General features: G+C 44.5%; 1 pseudogene; it reads left to right on the forward strand.

Moving 5' to 3' along the window:
• Positions 1-14956: 14956 nt before the first annotated feature.
• Positions 14957-15056, forward strand: LOC113330761 (annotated as a pseudogene).
• The last annotated feature ends 7404 nt before the right edge of the window (positions 15057-22460 follow it).

Raw genomic sequence — 22460 nt, forward strand, 5'->3', positions numbered from 1 at the left:
CGAGATAAAAAAGAGAACCAACCCCTTTCATACGCATAACACATTTGGAACTTGAATAAGGAAATTATTTCCTATTTGAGCTATGTATGGAAAGAGGCAACTGGGCCCGCAAGAACAAGTCCGTCCACGCCAAGCCAGCGCCGTGCCAAGCCAACAATTCGTGCCATGCCCAGCCGACAGTCCATGCCATACCAAATCCAAGCCAGCGTTCACGCCAAGCCAGTGCCTATTCCAAGCCGATCCAGCGCTACGACTTGCATCTTTCCAGCGCCAGTAGCTTGCATCCTTCCAGCGCTAACATCTTGCATCTTTCCAGCGCCAGCAAATTGCATTCTTTCCAGCGCTAACAACTTGCATCTTTCCAGCGCCAGCATCTTGCATCCTTCCAGCGCTAACATCTTGCATCTTTACAACAGCTTGCATCTTTACGGAAGCTTGCATCTTTCCAGTGCCAGTAGATTGCATCCTTTCCAGCGCTAACAACTTGCATCTTCCCTGCGCCAGCAGCTTGTATCCTTACAGCGTTGCTCTTGAACGCCCAGTAGAAGGGAATCAACAATCTAATTTCATTACACGAAAAGATCAGGAACGACTTCTCCAAAATCGAAGAAAAGAAAAATCAGCAACCCTCCTGAGTTCACAAAGACTCTTTTCCCTGTCAGGGGATGCATGATTTCTGGGGACTTTGCCCGCAAAATCGTGCAATCTATGATGAAACATTTATCTGAGATTCTATGTTTCCCAAAGGCGCAACGTCAAGGCATATTTGCAGCCCTCAACCGCACTGCATCAGGTAAGCAGATGTTTCCAACCAGAGAAGTCGTTCCCAAACCCCAACGTCTCCTGGAAAGCACGATTGATAGATGGAACTGGGGACTCCTAACCATTGTTCGCTTGAAGGGTGTCCAGTTTGACATCACACTGATTAACGCAGCCGCTCTGCTTCAACATCCTCTAGTAGCGACTCCGCTTCAACGATTACTCCAACATCCGCTCCGCTTCAACGCTCGTTCCAGCAGCCGCTCCGTTTCAGCGTTCTCTCCATAAGCTTCTCCAGGATCCGAAGACGAGGCTTCAGTGTTCGGCCTCTTAAGTTTCAACATCTTCTCCAAGAGCCGAAGCTGCTTCAACGATGCTTCTTCCTGCAAAGGGTCATACCACCACGCTCCCCATGTCAAGGATCATGATCACAGCCAACCGATCTTCGTAGTCATGGATAGTTTGCTCGCTTAAGCATCCATCCAATCCTTTTACTTCCACGGATGCCCGTACAACTCCATCCAATCCTTTTACTTCCACGGATGCCCATACAATTCCAGCCAACCTACTTTGTTACCACGACAATGTAGTCTCTTCTGATTACATCTGCTACCAAGAATTGTTGCCGCTCATTTGTTGATACCAGCCAGAGCTTCACCACAGCAATAATCACTACAAAGATGGAAACATGTAAACCATACTTGAGGATTGAGGATATACACGGAATCCCTTCACTGTCAAAGCTCAGAAGACACAATCAACCAAAAGGCCATAGCCGCAACAAGGTCATATACTCTTCAAGGGTGCGGCGCAAGATATCATCACCTCTCTGTTTAGAAGACGCCTTCAACACTTTACGAGGCCGTGGAGGATCCCAAGCCTGCTCAGAGGAAAACAATTTCAGAAACTGAAGAAAAATGCGACTGGGGACTTCTTTTCGCAGTCCATCGACGACCATCAAAGACTCATGAGATAACTCCAGAGACGCGGCTGAAACATTTTCTTGAAGAAACATAGGGAACCATGATAAAAAAACATAACTCTCTCATTACTACATCTTCGCTATCCAGAATATTTCGTCCATGCGATATCTTGAGCATCCCAGCGTCACATCCAGAAGAGTACGATAAGCTTATATCAAATCACGTGGACGTGGATTCAAGGCGATGCAATGAATATAGGATACACATGGGGACTACCAGCATGAAATGCTTTCACTCCCCTCAACCAGGTTATTTCTGATTTCAACATCAGCACTGTCGAAGTTTCACGAGCCGCGGGAATTTCTCAACACGAAGCGTACATGTACACCGAAGACTTCAAGATCCCGCCACAAAGATACATTCACATATTCATCCATGCCATGGGATCAAACCGAAGTATAACTGGGGACTTCTTACCACATCTCATTCCATACAATAGTCCAAGATTCAGAAGATGGTTCGAAGGATGTCGCTTGGAACAAAGTTCTGGAAGACTTGATAGCAGCACATCGGCAACGGAACGTCTCTCTATTTCATCCGGGGGCTCCAGAAGTCTTCGACCATACAAGCATTCACAACACATCATCATCACGATCAGAAGGTCCAGGCACTGAACAACTTAAAGTCGAGGATGGACCGACACCGCAACCACAATCTCCAAGATTAATTCTGACATGATTGTTGCCGAGCCTATATTCCATTCATCCGTCCCAAGAATGCAATGGAGTTTGGTAAATTTTGGAATCCACTGGAGAGACACTACAGACGAAAGCGCGGATACAAACGAGCAACATAAAATAGAAGAAGGTCAATACCTATTTTCATACGGACGGAGTTTCTAGAGTTTTGCACAGAATAAAGTTCCCTTCTTGCTCCATGATCGGGAACAGATGACTCGGCGCGACTATGCTACCCCGGGCCCGCAACATCCCTCCCGAATTCTTCCTGAGTTTCACTGTCGGGTCGTATTCACCTCCTAAACGAGCTCAAAACCTAAATATTTCCCCGTAAAGAGATATGAAATTCTTTTCCGGTCAGATGGAGGGGCACACCGTCAAAATCCGAGTTCGTACGAGAATTCTACAACGATTTTAATAAGGAGCGCTAATTAGGGTTTCGGCATCCCAAACCCTGATTTCAACAAAGTTGCCAGGCGCCATCACTACCATTTGATAATCAGCTTCGTCACCATCATTTGGTAGCCGAAGTTCTAAAACCAGTTTACACCATTCTGCGGACTGAAGACAGTTTCCACCATTCCGCTGACCGAAGCCAGTTTTCTCCATTCCAAGCCGACCAACGCCTGCGGATCCCATTCCAAGCCGACAATCTACATCTCAACACTTCACGGTCTAGCCAGCAACACCACAAGTAGAATCTATGCAAGACCGCCAACACGAGAATCACGATTCTCCTTACCTCTCGAAAAAGGTTAGTCGGGTCTTCTTGACCATCTTTTCACGACTTGTCATTTCAATTTTGTCCTCACTTGTCACCATCTTATGCTTACCTTGAAACAATGCTCTTGTTCCGAGCTAAGCAGGGGACTTAATGTTGATGGTGTTTTTAGCTTAGGGTTAAAATCGTAAAACCTTACATCTGACATGACTTCACTAGGAAGACTAGCGCATTTATTGAATCATTCAACACGCCTACGTAAGAATTACCAGGGTACCTTTTTTTTTACATATATATGCCATGTTCCACGGTAGAACCCTTAGTATTGACCGACATCACCTTCGTACACCAAACCCTAAATTCTTACACCACCGTACCAATAGAAAACCATGCCAGCCACGTCTCCACGCCAAGGCATGCTAACCATGCCAGCCGCACCACCGTGCCAATGGCAAAACATGCCAGCCACGTCTCCGCGCCAAGGCATACCAACCATGCCAGCCGCATGTGCCAATGGCATGCCGTGCCAGACACATCTCCGCGCCAAGGCATGCCAACCATGCCAGTCGCACCACCGTGCCAATGGCAAACGATGCCAGCCACGTCTCTGGGCCAAAGCATTCCAACCATGCCAGCCGCGCCGCCGTGCCAGCAACATCTCCGCGCCAAGTCATACCAACCATGCTATCCGCACCACCGTGCCAATGGCAACCCATGCCAGCCACGTCTCCGCGCCAAAGGATTCCAACCATGCCAGCCGAGCCACCGTGCCAATGGAAAACCGTGCCAGCCACATCTCCACGCCAAGTCATGTCAACCATGTCAGCCGCACCACCGAGCCAATGGAAAACCATGCCAGCCACGTCTCCGCGCCAAGGCATTCCAACCATGCCATTCTCACCACCGTGCCAATATCAAACCATGCCAGCCACGTCTCCGCGCCAAAGCATGCCAACCATGCCAGCCGCGCCACCGTGCCAATGGCAAACCATGCCAGCCACATCTCCGGGCCAAGGCATGCCAACCATGCCAGCCGCACCACATGTGCCAATGGAATGCCGTGCCAGCCACACCTCCACGCCAACCATGCCAGCCGCGCCACCGTGCCAATGGAAAACCATGCCAGCCACGATTCCATGCTAAAGCCATGCCGGCCCCGCTACATGCCGCTGGCTGCCAAAACGAGGGGTTGTAACAATCAACGACCACCCTTCCATCTGAGATGCAGATCTTAGCCGTCCAAGGTCGCCAGCCAACGCATGGTAACCTTTGGGCCAACGCCAAAACCCTAGTTTTGGCCACTCCTAAACCGCGCCAAGGCATGCCGACCATGCCACATGTGCCAATGGCATGCCGTGCCAGCCACCTTGCCGTGCCTACACCATACCATGCCGGCCTTCCCTTTACGGCAGCCAAAACGAAGGCGTGCGACAATCAACGACCACCCTTCCATCTTAGATGCAAAACTTAGCCGTCTAAGGTCGCCAGCCAACACATGGTAACCTTTGGCCCAACGCCAAAACCCTAGTTTTGGCCAAGCCTAAATCGCACCAAGGTATGCTGACCATGCCACATGTTCCAATGCCATGCCGTGCCAGCCATTTTTCCGTGCCTAAACCATACCATGCCGGCCTTCCCTTTACGGCTGCCAAAATGAAGGAATGCGACAATCAACGGCCACCCTTCCATCTTAGATGCAAATTTTAGTCGTCCAAGGTCACCAGCCAATGCATGGTAACCTTTGGCCCAACGCCAAAGCCCTAGTTTTGGCCATGCCTAAACCGCGCCAAGGCATGCCGACCATGCCACATGTGCCAATGGCATGTCGTGCCAGCCACCTTGCCGAGCCTAAACCATACCATACGGGCCTTTCCATCACGACTGTCAAAACGAAGGCGTGCGACAATCAATGGCACCCTTCCATCTTAGATGCAAATCTTAGCCGTCAAAGATCACCAACCAACGCATGGTAACCTTTGGCCCAACGCAAAAACCCTAGTTTTGGACACGCCTAAACCGCGCCAAGGCATGCCGACCATGCCACATGTGCCAATGGCATGCCGTGCCAGCCACCTTGCCGCGCCTAAACCATACCAAGCGGGCCTTCCCATCACGACTTCCAAAACGAAGGCGTGCATAAATCAATGGCCACCCTTCCATCTTAGATGCAAATATTAGCCGTCCATGGTCACCAACCAACGCATGGTAACCTTTGGCCCAACGCCAACACACTAGTTTTGGCCACGCCTGAACCACGCCAAGGCATGTCGACTATGCCACATGTGCCAATGGCATGCCGTGCCAGCCATCTTGCCGCGCCTAAACCATACCAGCCGGCCTTCCCTTTACGGCTTCCAAAACGAAGGCGTGCGACAATCAACGACCACCCTTCCAACTTAGATGCAAATCTTAGGCGTCCAAGGTCGCCAGCCAACGCATGATAACCTTTAGCCTAACGCCAAAACTCTAGTTTTGGCCACGCATGAACCGCGCCAAGGCATGCCGATCATGCCACATGTTTTAATGGCATGCCGTGCCAGCCACCTTGCCGCGCCTAAACCATACCATGTCGGTCTTCCCTTTACGGCTGCCAAAACGAACGCGTGCGACAATATCGGCCACCCTTCCATCTTAGATTCAAATATTAGCCGTCCAAGGTCGCCAGCCAACACATGATAATCTTTGTCCCAATGCAAAAACCCTAGTTTTGGCCACACCTAAACTGTGCCAAGGCATGCCGATCATGCCACATGTTCCAATGCCATGCCCTGCCAGCCACCTTGCCGCGCCTAAGCCATAACAGCCGGCCTTCCCTTTACGGATGCTAAAACGAAGGCGTGCGACAATCAACGCCACCCTTCCATCTTAGATGCAAATTTTAGGCGTCCAAGGTCACTAGCCAACGCATGATAACCTTTGGCCCAACGCCAAAACTCTAGTTTTGGCCACACATAAACCGCGCCAAGGGATGCCGACCATGCCACATGTTCCAATGCCATGTCATGCCAGCCACATTGTCACGCCTAAACCATACCATGCCGGCCTTCCCTTCACGGATTCCAAAACGAAGGCGTGCGACAATCAACGACCACCCTTCCATCTTAGATGCAAATTTTAGTCGTCCAAGGTCGCCATCCAACACATGGTAACCTTTGGCCCACGCCAAAACCCTAGTTTTGGCCACGCCTAAACCGCGCCAAGGCATGCCGACCATGCCACATGTGCCAATGGAATGCCGTTCCAGAAACCTTGTCGCGCCTAAACCATACCATGCCGGCCTTCCTTTTACGGCTTCCAAAACGAAGGCGTGCGACAATAAACGGCCACCCTTCCATATTAGATGCAAATCTTAGCCATCCAAGGTCACCAACCAATGCATGGTAACCTTTGGCCCAACGCCAAAGCCCTAGTTTTGGCCATGCCTAAACCGCGCCAAGGCATGCCGATCATGCCACATGTGCCAATGGAATGCCGTTCCATCCACCTTGCCGCGCCTAAACCATACCATGCTGGCCTTCCCTTTACGGCTGCCAAAACGAAGGCGTGCGACAATAAACGGCCACCCTTCCATATTAGATGCAAATATTAGCCATCCAAGGTCACCAACCAATGCATGGTAACCTTTTGCCCAACGCTAAAGCCCTAGTTTTGGCCATGCCTAAACCGCGCCAAGGCATGCTGACCATGCCACATGTGCCAATGGAATGCCGTTCCAGCCACCTTGCCTCGCCTAAACCATACCATGCCAGCCTTCCCTCTATGGCTGCCAAAACGAAGGAATGTGACAATAAACGACCACCCTTCCATATTAGATGCAAATCTTATCCATCCAAGGTCACCAACCAATGCATGGTAACCTTTGGCCCAACGCCAAAGCCCTAGTTTTGGCCATGCCTAAACCGCGCCAAGGCATGCCGACCATGCCACATGTGCCAATGGCATGTCGTGCCAGCCACCTTGCCGAGCCTAAACCATACCATACATGCCTTTCCATCACAACTGCCAAAACGAAGGCGTGCGACAATCAATGGCACCTTATCATCTTAGATACAAATCTTAGTCGTCCAAGGTCACCAACCAACGCATGGTAACCTTTGTCCCAACGCTAAAACCCTAGTTTTGGAAACGCCTAAACCGCGCCAAGGCATTCCGACCATGCCACATGTGCCAATGGCATGCCGTGCCAGCCACCTTGCCGCGCCTAAACCATGCCATGCGGGCCTTCCCATCACGACTGCCAAAACGAAGGCGTGCATCAATCAATGGCCACCCTTCCATCTTAGATGCAAATCTTAGCCGTCCAAGGTCATCAACCAACGCATGGTAACCTTTGGCCCAACGCTAAAACCCTAGTTTTGGCCACGCCTGAACCACGCCAAGGCATGCCGACCATGCCACATGTGCCAATGGCATGCCGTACCAGCCACCTTGCCGCGCCTAAACCATACCAGCCGGCCTTCCCTTTACGGTTGCCAAAACGAAGGCCTGCGACAATCAACGGCCACCCTTCCATCTTAGATGCAAATCTTAGGCGTCCAAGGTCGCCAGACAACGCATGATAACCTTTAGCCCAACGCCAAAACTCTAGTTTTGGCCACGCATAAACCGCGCCAAGGCATGCTGACCATGCCACATGTGCCAATGGCATGCCGTGCCAGCCATCTTGTCGCGCCTAAACCATACCATACCGGCCTTCCCTTTACGGCAGCCAAAACGAAGGCGTGCGACAATCATTGGCCACCCTTCCATCTTAGATGCAAATCTTAGCCGTCTAAGGTCGCCAGCTAACGCATAGTAACCTTTGGCCCAACGCAAAAACCCTAGTTTTGGCCAAGCCTAAACCGCGCCAAGGCATGCCGACCATGCCACATGTTCTAATGCCATGTCGTGCCAGCCACCGCGCCTAAACCATACCATGCCGGCCTTCCCTTTACAGCTGCCAAAACGAAGGCGTGCGACAATCAACATCCACCCTTCTATCTTAGATGCAAATTTTAGTCGTCCAAGGTCGCCAGCCAACACATGGTAACCTTTGGCCCAACGCCAAAACCCTAGTTTTGAACACGCCTAAACCGCGCCAAGGCATGCCGATCATGCCACATGTGCCAATGGAATGTCGTTCCAGCCAACTTGCCGCGCCTAAACCATACCATGCCGGCCTTCCCTTTACGGCTGCCAAAACGAAGGCGTGCGACAATAAACGGCCACCCTTCCATATTAGATGCAAATCTTATCCATCCAAGGTCACCAACCAATGCATGGTAACCTTTGGCCCAACGCCAAAGCCCTAGTTTTGGAAATGCATAAACCGCGCCAAGGCATGCTGACCATGCCACAAGTGCCAATGGAATGCCGTTCCAGCCACCTTGCCGCGCCTAAACCATACCATGCCGGCCTTCCCTTTACGGCTGCCAAAACGAAGGCGTGCAACAATAAACGTCCACCCTTCCATATTAGATGCAAATATTAGTCGTCCAAGGTCACCAACCAACGCATGGTAACCTTTGTCCCAACTCCAAAACCCTAGTTTTGGACACGCCTAAACCGCGCCAAGGCATGCCGACCATGCCACATGTGCCAATGGCATGCCCTGCCAGCCACCTTGCCGCGCCTAAACCATACCATGCGGGCCTTCCCATCACGACTGCCAAAACGAAGGCATGCATCAATCAATGTCCACCCTTCCATCTTAGATGCAAATCTTAGCCGTCCAAGGTCACCAACCAACGCATGGTAACCTTTGGCCCAACGCCAAAACCCTAGTTTTGGCCACGCCTGAACCACGCCAAGGCATGCCGACCATGCCACATGTGCCAGTGGCATGCCGTGCCAGCCACCTTGCCGCGCCTAAACCATACCAGCCGGCCTTCCCTTTACGGCTGCCAAAACGAAGGCGTGCGACAATCAACGACCACCCTTCCATCTTAGATGCAAATCTTAGGCGTCCAAGGTCGCCAGCCAACGCATGATAACCTTTAGCCCAACTCCAAAACTCTAGTTTTGCCCACGCATAAACCGCGCCAAGGCATGCCGACAATGCCACATGTGCCAATGGCATGCCGTGCCAGCCATCTTGACGCGCCTAAACCTTACCATACGGGCCTTCCCTTTACGAAAGCCAAAACGAAGGCGTGAGACAATCAACGGCCACCCTTCCATCTTAGATGCAAATCTTAGCCGTCTAAGGTCGCCAGCTAACGCATGGTAACCTTTGGCCCAACGCAAAAACCCTAGTTTTGGCCAAGCCTAAACCGCGCCAAGGCATGCCGACCATGCCATGATGTAGTTTTGAAAGTGGTAAAAGTGGTTCGATTCTCAGACTTGCGAAGGATAAAATATAAACTTAAATTCTAAAACTAAAATAGAAAACAAACTAAAAATTGTCACAAACTCAACCAAAGATGATATCAATATTAAAATAACACTGAGGCTAAGATTCCACTATTTTCTAAGTTCAAAGTGATTTAATCCCAATAATTATATTTATGCAATTTTCTCGTTCAAGTTGATTCTAACTATTGCAACAGGTAGATTCCCAAAATAAGAAGTGTAAATACAAAGCATAGAATCAAAAACCTAGGTCCAAGTATGCTCTATCAAAATAAATAACAATTGCTTAACAAAAATCATTCAAACAATTTTCAACCAAGGCAAATAATCATATAATAATTGCAAATAAATAAATAAAATAGGATATACCACTTCTTGTTGGAAAAATATATTTCTCTATCGCCTCAGCAATGGGGTTTAGCTCCTCATATTAATCACTTGCTCAAAATATTTGTTTATGGTTCAAAACTTGATTAAAAGATGAAAAACTATAACACTGACTGTTTGAAACGACGTATTGGTGTTGCAAAACAAAGGACTGACTGTTACGAAGAAGTTATTGTACCAGCGTTAAGAATTTGAGACGTTGTTCTTATTTGCAATTCTTGTTCTTCAGCAGCAGTAGCAGAAACACGGGTTTTCCTGCAACTTGATCTTCCCAGCTGTGTAGTGTTACAAAGTTCTCTGCGGCTGCTCTAATGACTTCATAACCCTAATTGTGACTTGACCCATCCTATATATAGCCAACATGATCGAAAATCTTGCGAGTAAATCCTTCTTTTCTTCCACGGAAAGTTTTCTCTTTTTATTTTTTACGCCTCTCTGTTTTGCTTCTACCGAGAATTGCTGCCTATTTTTCCGAATCTGTGACACATACCAATCCTGTTTTGGTGTATCAACTGAATCCCAATCCATCTCTACGTCAAACTCCGACTAAAACTAAGCCCAATCATCAACAGAACCCAATAAACTTCCGACGCCTCTGTTTGCTTCTCCCGGCTTCTCTAGCCCAATTCGTTCGGTCCAATCACTTGTAGCAACCCTGTTGTGCTCTAACATGTCCAACCCAACGAAAATCCGAGGTTGAATCTCCTTAAATCACCCCAGGAATGCGAACTCTAATATGAGTCACGTCTGCCACAATTTGCCGCCAAATTCAAAATTCAAAAGGTGAAGGTGACCTCCCCCTAGTAATTAGGTTACCCCTTATTCAGGGTGCTGGGGTCCGCATAACACTTGTCCCTTGGGTGCCTTTAGTAATTTTCTGGGATGTTTTCAACACTTTTTCGGGGTTCCTCCGGGGTATTTCTGGGGTGTCTCTGTCATACTTATGGGGTGCTTCTGGTACGTTATCTACTGAGGTTCAAATGCCACATTTTGAGCCAATTTCGCCGCAAAAGCTTATTTCTCCAAAAACACCTACAAAGACATAAAATAACCAAATAAGTACAAAATCGAGCACTAACAATATATACAATTGGGACAAATTAGGCACATAAATGCGTCTAATAAATACCCCCAAACTTATTATTTGCTAGTCCCGAGCAAATCAAAACTACAAAATAAAATCCTAACTCAATGTCGCAGGCATCGTCGATTGCATTTATCGTATGCAATAAGCCTTTAAACCCCTAGGTGTCCCTAGTGGCCGAGTTATAGTCTCGGGAGGGCTTACTAGAGATATACCCACAAAACCTTAATTCTCCAGACCCTAGCTATCTACAACGAACCTTGGAAGGCACTAAAGAATCTCCTTGGTTGGCATACTTATTGACTACAAGAGGAAGTACCCTGATGCGAAATTCCAATTGATGTACACGAGTTTGCACTCAAGCATACTAAAATTCATATATAAGTGACAGAGCTCTACTCATATAGTTTCACTATGGACATCATATTCGGAGTCAAACTAATCACATGGAAAGATTAAGAGATGGATATAGAAAAACATAGATGGTGTTGATGTTGACCAAATGATCGATGTTTCACATATCTGTCTGAAGGCCACTGCTAAAATGAACCTATCCTAATGGACTGAGATACCGGTCTGACTAATATCAACACTGCTGGCATATACAAGGGAACCAGCGGCCGATAACCTAAATCTAGATCAACAAACTGGCATATACAAGGGAAACAGTGGTTGACTACATAGAATAGTAACCTTTTTTCTCGAATTTTTTTTCTTTTTTTTCTTTTTTTTTTTAACGGCATGAATAGATATTTTGGATCCAAGCGCATGCTTCTTGTCATCATATTACACGATAGTTCCCACGGGTCATGCATTCCACGCTTTTTTAGGCGACGGAGACAGGGAGAACACACACATATTGCTATCCAAGTGTTAATATTTATTCCGATTGGTCTAATTGGTCCGGTCTCAACTTTTTTTTTTCTACTTTTTTTTTTGGTATCTCAATCACTCTAATTCACCCTAGCATTGGTAACAACTTGAATCGTGAGCCCCACCTAATCACTTAGAGTAACATAGTTTAAAAATAAAATAAAAATAGAAGTGAAAAGGACTCAACGAGATATGGTGAAACTATCATGTTATTTCTAACACCTGAGCTCTGTGCTTTTATGAATAGACTCTTCTAGATGTTTCCATCTAATCAGATTGGTTCCTCAACTCCTACGATCAAAATGCTTCCATCCACTTAGATTAGTTAGTGCAATCCTCAATAGGCATAAATTTCTAAGCCCTGGAGTTTATTTATTCATACTGCAACTAAAAAGTTTCTCCCATACCCTCAAACTTAAATCTAACATTGTCCTCAATGTTCTAAAGATGAAATTAAAAGCATGAACAAGGAGAAACTGTTACCATTGAAGCAAAAGAGTTAAGGAAAGATATTACCTTGTTGCATGAGATTGGGTTACCTGCCAAGAAGTGCTAAGTTTAAAGTCTTCAGCCAGACATCAAGTTTCATAAAATGGCTAGTTATCTTTCAAATCATATATCAGTAGTCGAACTAACTGTGGGTCATCAAAACCAAATAAAACTGCCACTAATATGAAACAACTGCACAGGATCAGAAAAAATAACATAAGAAGCACAACCTCATTGAAAGTTTCTTGCAAGACAACTGGATTTATTTGGGGCACCCAATTGGGCTTCATATGAGTGTCTTGAAAAACAGATTCATCCGAAAAACAGGACTTTAATAGCTGGATTTCCTCCTGGACAGTATCAGGAGGATCGGGTTGTGGAGTCTAAATAGACTCAAGTGATATCTCATAAGCACTAGGATCGAGTCCCAAGTTAGGGACTTCTACTGGGATAATTGACGATCACTTCCCCCAAACTTAGAATTTTGGGTGTCTCTAGATAGACTAGTCACAATATTCCTAATTTCTAGACCATCAGGTTTCTGAAAAAGGTCAATTGCTTTCTCTGAGTTATAATCAGGTGGTTCATCCTCTAAATTCTTTTGAGGTATACTAGTTGTAGGACTTATATGTTTCTATCTTGTATGGTCAACTCTAGAATTTCCTTATTGTCTTGAAGCATGATTTCTGGCCTGCTGTCCTGATCGGATGCTATAATCACAGGAAAAGTCTTAGATGGCCCTAAGAATGCAGATTTAAGGTCCAACTTAGGAGGCTCTTCTGAACAAGGGATTAAGGTAGAATCAAAAGCTTGTAATGGTTCGAACCTAGCTTTCCATTTATCAGTATCTAACATAGGAATATAATCCAACATAGCATTCACTTGTTCAATATTTCTATCTTCATCAAAATCCATGTTAAAGTGGGCTAGACAACTCTCTAATGGATTTTCCGATGCGATATTTGGTAATGACTCCTGAACTAAGGTTCCTATCATGTTCACCTCTTCAAAACATGTGTCATCTAGCTCATAAGGTAGCTTACTGACATTAAAAATGTTCATTTCGATAGTCATATTACCAAAGGATAAATTCATCACACCATTTCGACAGTTTATGATCGCATTAGACGTAGCTAAGAATGGGAGACCTAAAATCAAAGGTATCTGGTTCTCTGGGTCAGGGATAGGTTGGGTATCTAGGACCACGAAATCCACTGGATAAATAAATTTGTCGACCTCAATAAGAACATCCTCGATAACACCTCAAGGAATTTTGACAGACCTATCAGCTAACTGCAGTGTTATCTGAGTAGGTTTCATTTCACCAAGTCCTAGATGTAAGTACACATGGTACGGCAGTAAGTTCACACTGGATCCTAAGTCAATTAAAGCTTTTTCTACCCGGTGTTTACCTATTGTACAAGCAATGGTTGGGGAACCTGGGTCTTTGTACTTTGGAGTGGTAGTGTTTTGAATGATTGAACTTACATGACTAGCTAAAAAGGCTTTCTTATGGACGCTAAGTTTTCGCTTTCGCGTACACATATCCTTAAGGAACTTGGCATAAGAAGGAATTTGCCTAATTGCATCTAATAAAGGAAGGTTTATGGTAACTTGCTTAAAAACCTCCAATATGTCATTAAAGTTTGATTCCTTATTTGTTGATGCTCATAGCTGGGGAAATGGGGCTCTAGGCACAAAATCAGACCTCTCAGGAACCGAATTGGCATCATCAGAAATTTTATCAGTCCCCTCAGTTAGTGGTCCTGAGGGATGAGATCCTGAGGGGTGAACTACAGTATGTTCACTATCGGGCATGGTTACCTGATTGTCTACTACTCTACCACTCCTAAGGTTTCTAATAGCATTCAATTGATTCGATGGTTTTGCACCTACTTCATGAACTCCTCTAGGGTTGGGGGTAGTCTGACTAGGGAGCCTTCCATTATCTCTCTCACTTAAGGTCTTAGATATTTGGCCGACTTGAAGTTCTATCTTAACAAGGATCTGAGCACTAGTTTGAAAGTTCTGCTTTGTTTCCTGTTGAAAACTAATTTGGTTCTGTGCTAACATATCCTGAGTTTTTGCTAACATCTTAATAGATTCCTCTAAGCTAGTCGTTTTGTTTTCTGGGCCCGATGAGTTCTTAGTGTAACCAAAACCTGGGGGAGCATTAGAATTACTAAACTGACCTTGACTTTGGCCCTTAGACCATGAAAGGTTCGGATGGTTTCTCCAACCAGGATTATAGGTTTCTGAATATGGGTCAAACTTCTGACAGTTATCATACCTAGTGTTATTATAGAGAGCATTGGCTTGCTCTTCATTATTCTGGCCTTCCCAAAAAGGCTCCAATCTACCACTAGTATGACCCACTTCTAAAGCTTCTAACCTTTTCTCTATAGCAGCAATTTTGGCATCTGATTCAAAGCTTCCTTCTACCCTATTAACGTTTCCTCTGCCTAGAAGAATTGTTTTCTGGGGTATCCTATTGCTTTCCCATTGTTGGGTATTTTCGGCGATTTCATGCAAATATGTCATCGCATCATCGACTGTTTGGTTTTCAAACCCACCTGTACACATGGATTCTACTGTAGTTGTGGTGGGATAATCTAAACCCTCATAAAGGATCTGAACAAACCTAACCTTTTCTAAACCATGATGAGGACATTGGGCTAATAAATCATTGAACCTTTCCAAATACCTATACAAAGATTCTCCCTCATGTTGTGTAAACCTGCATATTTGCGTCCTAATAGACGAGGTTTTGTACCTAGGGAAAAAATTGTTCAAAAAGGCAGATGTAAGTTGTTCATAGGTTTCAATTGATTCGGAAGCCAAACTATACAGCCACGACTTGGCTTTATCTTTTAAGGAAAAGGGGAATAACCTGAGTTTTAAAGCATCATCATCAAGGTTTCTAATTTTCAGAGTACTACAAATTTCCTCAAAGTCCCTAACATGGAAATAGGGGTTTTCATTTTCTTTCCCTAAAAAGATTTGGAGCAACTGTAAGGTTCCAGGCTTAAGTTCATAATTTGCTTCGGTTTCAGGTAACCTGATACACGAGGGACGAGTAGTCCTAGTAGGATTCAACAAGGCTTTCAAAGTTGTCATTTCTGGCGCTATTGGACTATCGGGGATTCTTTCCTCAAACGGATTTTCAAAAACGTAATCTTCACGAATCGGACTTTCTAAATTGAGGTAATCAAGACGCTTAGAACTACTAGGTTTCTCTTTAACAAATCTACCTAGGGCGTCTCTTTTTCGTTCAGGCATGCAACAGAATAAGGTAGGGAATTCTATGCAAACACAAAACAAGGATGACTCAACCAAATCAAACCTAAATTTCTAGCAAACAAAAAGCATGATGGCTCCACTTAGATTGTTTCTAGACCAGCTTCTATTCTTTCGAAAATGAACTCGTTACAATCTGAGCAAACCCCTCTGGAATCAATCCGAGTCAAAGTAAGTTGAATCGAGGCGAGGGAAGCTTACTGGAGCTTTGATACCCAAGGCCTCACCGGTTACAAGGCGGCGCAGTCACGCATTCAACTCACAGAAACCTTCAAGAACTTCGAAGTATGCTCAAAACAGTAACCAATATTCTACGAACGACTTTCCTATTAAGATCGTTACCCTATAGGTCTCATTCTAGTCAAAATTTTAGGCTTAGGTTCGCGTTCGGTTTCGTTTCCCTAAGGCGGGCAAGAAGAGAACGGTGATGAAATCCGAGCCCTTATCTTGTATGGCCAGTCCTTGCCCTTTACTAGGAAATTAAAGCAGCCGTTTTCAAGTCCTCAGCATATATGCAAACGAAGGAATAAATTAAACCCGCTGACAGGGGATTCGCGGGTGTTTCGAAAAACTTACCTCCCGTACCAGACGGGCGAAGAACCGCTGAAGTCGACTCGGGCAACGACTCCTATGTCATGTACGAACCCGAGGGGCCGAGGCGATATCGTAATCACCTTCCTTCTCTGCACACACTTTATATTTAAACCAACCCTTCCTTAGGGTTTAAAAATAATAATGTCCAAAGTTTAATGTCCAAGTGTCCAAAAAGAAAAGAAAAAATTACAAAAATAACAAATCCTAATACAGTTCTCTCTTTTCTTTTTATAATAATAAAGAAAAATAACTAAAAAGAAATTGTTTTCTTTTCCGTTCTTTTCGCTTTAATCTTTCGCTCCAAGTCTTTATGCTTTAAGATCCAATCTTTACGAAATCACCAAACTCCTTGGCTCAATTCTTTTTATGATCCAAAACCTGTAGACAAAAGATAAATACCCAAAAACGTAAAAAAGAACAAAAATAATAAAAACCTAAAAAATAAAAGAAAAAATAAGTCTAAAACCCTAAAAGCAAATCCGCGTCGGCGGCGCCAAAAATTGATGTAGTTTTGATAGCGGTAAAAGTGGTTCGATTCTCAGACTTGCGAAGGATAAAATATAGACTTAAATTCTAAAATTAAAATAGAAAACAAATTAAAAATTGTCGCAAACTCAACCAAAGATGATATCAATATTAAAAGAACACTGAGGCTAAGATTCCACTATTTTCCAAGTTCAAAGTGAATTAATCCCAATAATTATATTTATGCAATTTTCTCGTTCAAGTTAATTCTAACTATTGCAACAGGTAGATTCTCAAAGTAACAAGTGTAAACCGAAGCATGGAACATCAAAAACCTAGGTCCAAGTATGCTCTATCAAAAGAAATAACAATTGCTTAACAAAAATCATTCAAACAATTTTCAACCAAGGAAAATAATCATATAATAATTTCAAATAAATAAATAAAATAGGATATACCACTTCTTGTTGGAAAAATAGCTTCCTCTATCGCCTCAGCAATGGGGTTTAGCTCCTCATATTAATCACTTTCTCAAAATATTTGGTTATGGTTCAAAAGTTGATTAAAAGATGAAAAACTATAACACTGACTGTTTGAAACGACGTATTGGTGTTGCAAAACAAAGGACTGACTGTTACGAAGAAGTTACTGTACCAGTGTTACGAATTTGAGACGTTGTTCTTATTTGCAATGCTTGTTCTTCAGCAGCAGCAGCAGAAACACGGGTTTTCCTGCAACTTGATCTTCTCAGCTCTGTAGTGTTCCAAACTTCTCTGCGACTGCTCCAATGACTTCATAACCCTAATTTTGACTTGACCCATCCTATATATAGCCAACAGGATCGAAAATCTTGCGAGTAAATCCTTCTTTTCTTCCACGAAAAGTTTTCTCTTTTTATTTTTTACGCCTCTCTGTTTTGCTTCTACCGAGAATTGCTGCCTATTTTTCCGAATCTGTGACACATACCAATCCTGTTTTGGTGTATCAACTGAATCCCAATCCATATCTACGTCAAACTCCGACTAAAAATAAGCCCAATCATCAACAGAACCCAATAAACTTCTGACGCCTCTGTTTGCTTCTCCCGGCTTCTCTCGCCCAATTCGTTCGGTCCAATCACTTGTAGCAACCCTGTTGTGCTCTAACATGTCCAACCCAACGAAAATCCGAGGTTGAATCTCCTTAAATCGCCCCAAGAATGCGAACTCTAATATGAGTCACGTCTGCCACAATTTTCCGCCAAATTCAAAATTCAAAAGGTGAAGGTGACCTCCCCTAGTAATTAGGTTACCCCTTATCCAGAGTGCTGGGGTCCACATAACACTTGTCCCTTGGGTGCCTTTAGTAATTTTTCTGGGATGTTTTCAACACTTTTTCGGGGTTCCTCCGGGGTATTTCTGGGGTGTCTCTGGCATACTTATGGGGTGCTTCTGGTACGTTATCTACGGAGGTTCAAATGCCACATTTTGAGCCAATTTCGCCGCAAAAGCTTATTTCTCCAAAAACACCTACAAAGAATAAAATAACCAAAAAAGTACAAAATCGAGCACTAACAATATATACAATTGGGACAAATTAGACACATAAATGCGTTTATCATGCCACATGTTCCAATGCCATGTCGTGCCAGCCACCTTGCCGCGCCTAAACCATACCATGTCGGCCTTCCCTTTACGGCTGCCAAAACGAAGGCATGCGACAATATCGGCCACCCTTCCATCTTAGATGCAAATATTAGCCGTCCAAGGTCGCCATCCAACGCATGGTAACCTTTGGCCCAATGCCAAAACCCTAGTTTTGGCCACACCTAAACCGCGCCAAGGCATGCCGACCATGCCACATGTTCCAATGCCATGCCGTGCCAGCCACCTTGCCGCGCCTAAATTATACCAGCCGGCCTTCCCTTTACGGCTGCCAAAACGAAGGCGTGCGACAATCAACGGCCACCCTTCCATCTTAGATGCAAATCTTAGCCGTCTAAGGTCGCCAGCTAACGCATGGTAACCTTTGGCCCAACGCCAAAACCCTAGTTTTGGCCAAAGCTAAACCGCGCCAAGGCATGCCGACCATGCCACATGTTCCAATGCCATGCCGTGCCAGCCACCTTGCCGCGCCTAAACCATACCAAGCCGACCTTCCCTTTACGGCTGCCAAAACAAAGGCGTGCGACAATATCGGACACCCTTCCATCTTAGATGCAAATATTAGCCGTTCAAAGTCGCCAACCAACGCATGGTAACCTTTGGACCAATGTCAAAAACCTAGTTTTGGCCACGCCTAAACCGCGCATGCTGACCATGCCACATGTGCCAATGGCATGCCGTGCCAGCCACCTTGCCGCGCCTAAACCATACCATGCCGGCCTTCCTTTACGGATGCCAAAACGAAGGCGTGCGACAATCAACGGCCAACCTTCCATCTTAGATGCAAATCTTACCCATCCAAGGTCACCAACCAATGCATGGTAACCTTTGGCCCAACGCCAAAGCCCTAGTTTTGGCCACGCCTAAACCGCGACAAGGCATGCCGACCATGCAAAATGTGCCAATGGCATGCCGTGCCAGCGACCTTGCCGCGCCTAAACCATACCATGCGGGCCTTCCGATCACGACTGCCAAAACGAAGGCGTGCGACAATCAATGGACACCCTTCCATCTTAGATGCAAATCTTAGCCGTCCAAGGTCACCAACCAACGCATGGTAACCTTTGGCCCAACGCTAAAACCCTAGTTTTGGCCACGCCTAAACCGCGCCAAGGCATGCCGACCATGCCACATGCGCCAACGGCATGCCGTGCCAGCCACCTTGCTGCGCCTAGACCATACCATGACGGCCTTGCCTTCACGGATTCCAAAACGAAGGCTTGCAACAATCGACGACCACATTTCCATCTAAGACGCAGATCTTAGCCTTCCAAGGTTACTAGCTAACACATGGCAACCTTTTGGCTCGACGCCAATCCCTAGTTTTGGTCGCGCCCAAACAATACCAAAACCCTACCTTTTGGCCACGCCTAAACTAGGCCATATTAAAGCCATGCCGGCCATGCTTTCATGCCATTGTCTACCAAACGAAGGGTTGCAATAATCAACGGCTACCGTTCCTCTCAAGATGCAAAATCTCGACCGTCGAAGGTCACCACCGAGTCGGCAAGTCTCCCAAGCTCAACTTGCCAAACAACAACAACATGCTACATGTTTTCCACGAAAATACTCGAGACATCAACACATGTCACAAACTGGGGGATGCTCATTGGGTATTGGTTTGACGGTTTACAATGTGCGGCGTAAACTACGCCCATTACAAGACAATTTCATAAGGATGAGGCAGTTAGTAAATACAGGGAGTAATGGTAAAACGCTTTCTTTTATGGAACATCAATTCCAGGTGTTACCGGTTACCACCTCCTCCCATTTACTCATCCGTTTTCCATTTCTTACGAGACCAGAGTACGTTTCACTTCGACTTGTATAAATAGGTCTTACCTATTTCCACCGAAAAACAAATTCTGGTCAGGAGCATACAACATTCAGAAAACGTTTGCTAGCTTTCCCATCTGATAGATTCCCACTTTCTGATGCAAGTCACAAAACAACTACTCTTCCAGGATCAACTATTCTGGTCTCAACACTCTCTTCGCTTCCCTCCCCAAAATCAACCCTTCTCCTCCTCTTTGTGACGGAAACAAGTCTGGAACGACCATTTCTTGGTTTAGGCCGGATTTGTACAGATTGATCTCTTGAATCTAAAGTACTCCCTTGCAGTACATTGTTTAGGGTTTAGACTCGTTTCTCACTCACACACCCGAAATTACCGAAATTAGCAGAACCCATTTTCACCCTCAAACACCCGGCTACCTACCAATCCTGTGTAAATATAACTCTTTTATTTTTGAAAATAAAGGCCTTGCTGGCTCCCTTTAAAATAATAATAATAATAACAACGGGCCCTAGCTCAGCTGGTCATCCCCGTTCCCCAAAAGTTTCATGCGCTCCAGGAGGTCCCAGGTTCGAGCTCCCAATGGCATAATATTGCAGGAATTAACATGGAAGGTAGAGTTAGCTTGCCCCCATTGTGACACAATCTCAGCCCCCCTCCCTCTTCGGCTCCCTTGACTAGGTTACCCATGAGGCTCGCTGGTAGGCTAGCACATCAACCTGTTCAATTAATGTAGTAGTATGGTGTTGGAGCTTAGCTTGTTAGGCTTCCAACTAGTTAATGTAATATTCTTTATCCAATAATAAAATTTTAAAAATAATTAAATATCGATTATATAATAATAATAATAATCTGGATCGTAAGTTGTAATTCTATTCTTTTTTCTTCCCAAATAAACCTGAAAGAATGTATTAAGAAAAGAAATAAGTTAACTTGCAAAAGGAAAATAAGAAAACAGTATCTAACTAACTCAAGTAACTAATGTTAAGCCTAAAACAAATTAATTCAAACGACAATTTGTAGTAAACCGCATGATGTTGCATTAAAGGTTTATGTCGTTAAAGGTTTTAGAGCAGCATGGACAAACAACAACATTTTATTTATTTATTTTTGAAGATGAAGGAGGGAACAAGAGGTGCAAAATGCTACATATCCAATGATGATTTCATATGCCAAAATTGTTATTGGTTTGATGTGGATCCTTTTGGTTAAAATGACATAACACCTTGTTTGGTTGGAAGAATTAGATTCCTAGAAATTCAATTACGGCATAATCCATCTTTTAGAATTGAATTTAAATCCCAAAAATAAGCGTTTATTTGAATTAATTCAATTATTTATTTATTTTTACCATGGAATCCAATTATGTTGCACTATTAAACCAATACAATTGCAATGGAAATCTATCATTTGGGAGGGAATCTGATTTCTAGGAATATGGAGTTAATTTGTATTGTTTGGTTCAAAAAATCAACCACATTTTCCGGGAATTGGGATTACCAAAAATTCAATTCCTTGAACCAAATATGTCCCAAGTGAATTTGTAAACAAGAAGTACTTTCCTGTTCTAGTCGATATCCGGCTATTTTTGCTCGAAACAAGAAGTACTTTCCTCGCGCATGATATTGTTAGTGGCGAAAATCCAACAGCAGTTCCAGTTGCAAAAGCACCAGGAATGGAAATCACTAAAACTACCTTCGGTCTTATAAAGTTGATTGACGATCCGATAACAGAAGGACCTGAATTGACTTCCAAACTTATTGGACGTGTCACTATATGCTTAATTCTGTTTCTCAAATGAACATTTGCTTTCAGAGGTAGTTGGGAAATATAACCGCAGTGTATTATATTGGGAAGGGAGCACCTTGTTTTCCAAAGTTAAGGAGATGCCTCGTATTATATTGGTGATGTTACGAATATATTGGTGAGAGCACCTTGTTCAAACTCGAACCCATACATTCGGCTTTACAAATGATGACGTTACTGTTGAGAACAAAATCCGAAAAATGGATCATTTGTCCAAATATTTTTAAAACACGGTTCAAATGGACGAGTAAAAAATAGTTTGGGTGAAATGAACACAGAAAAAATAGCAAGGATGAAACTGGATTCATCCTGGCTTAAACTTAAAAAATAGCAAGGATGAAACTGGATGCATCTTGATGTAAATTAAAAATAAGAAAAAATATTTGAAAATAGGTAGGATGAAACTGTTTACATCCTGGCTATCTTTACATTTTTTCCATTTAAACAGTATCAAAATCTAATTGTCCTTTTCATCAAGGAATTGTTGATTTTGATCTTTTTAACCAATTTTATGTACAAAATCGGTGGTTCTCATTTTTATTTTGTACTTCTTTCAA

Source organism: Papaver somniferum, unplaced genomic scaffold (genome assembly GCF_003573695.1).
Source record: "Papaver somniferum cultivar HN1 unplaced genomic scaffold, ASM357369v1 unplaced-scaffold_118, whole genome shotgun sequence".
NCBI classification, from domain to species: Eukaryota; Viridiplantae; Streptophyta; class Magnoliopsida; order Ranunculales; family Papaveraceae; genus Papaver; species Papaver somniferum.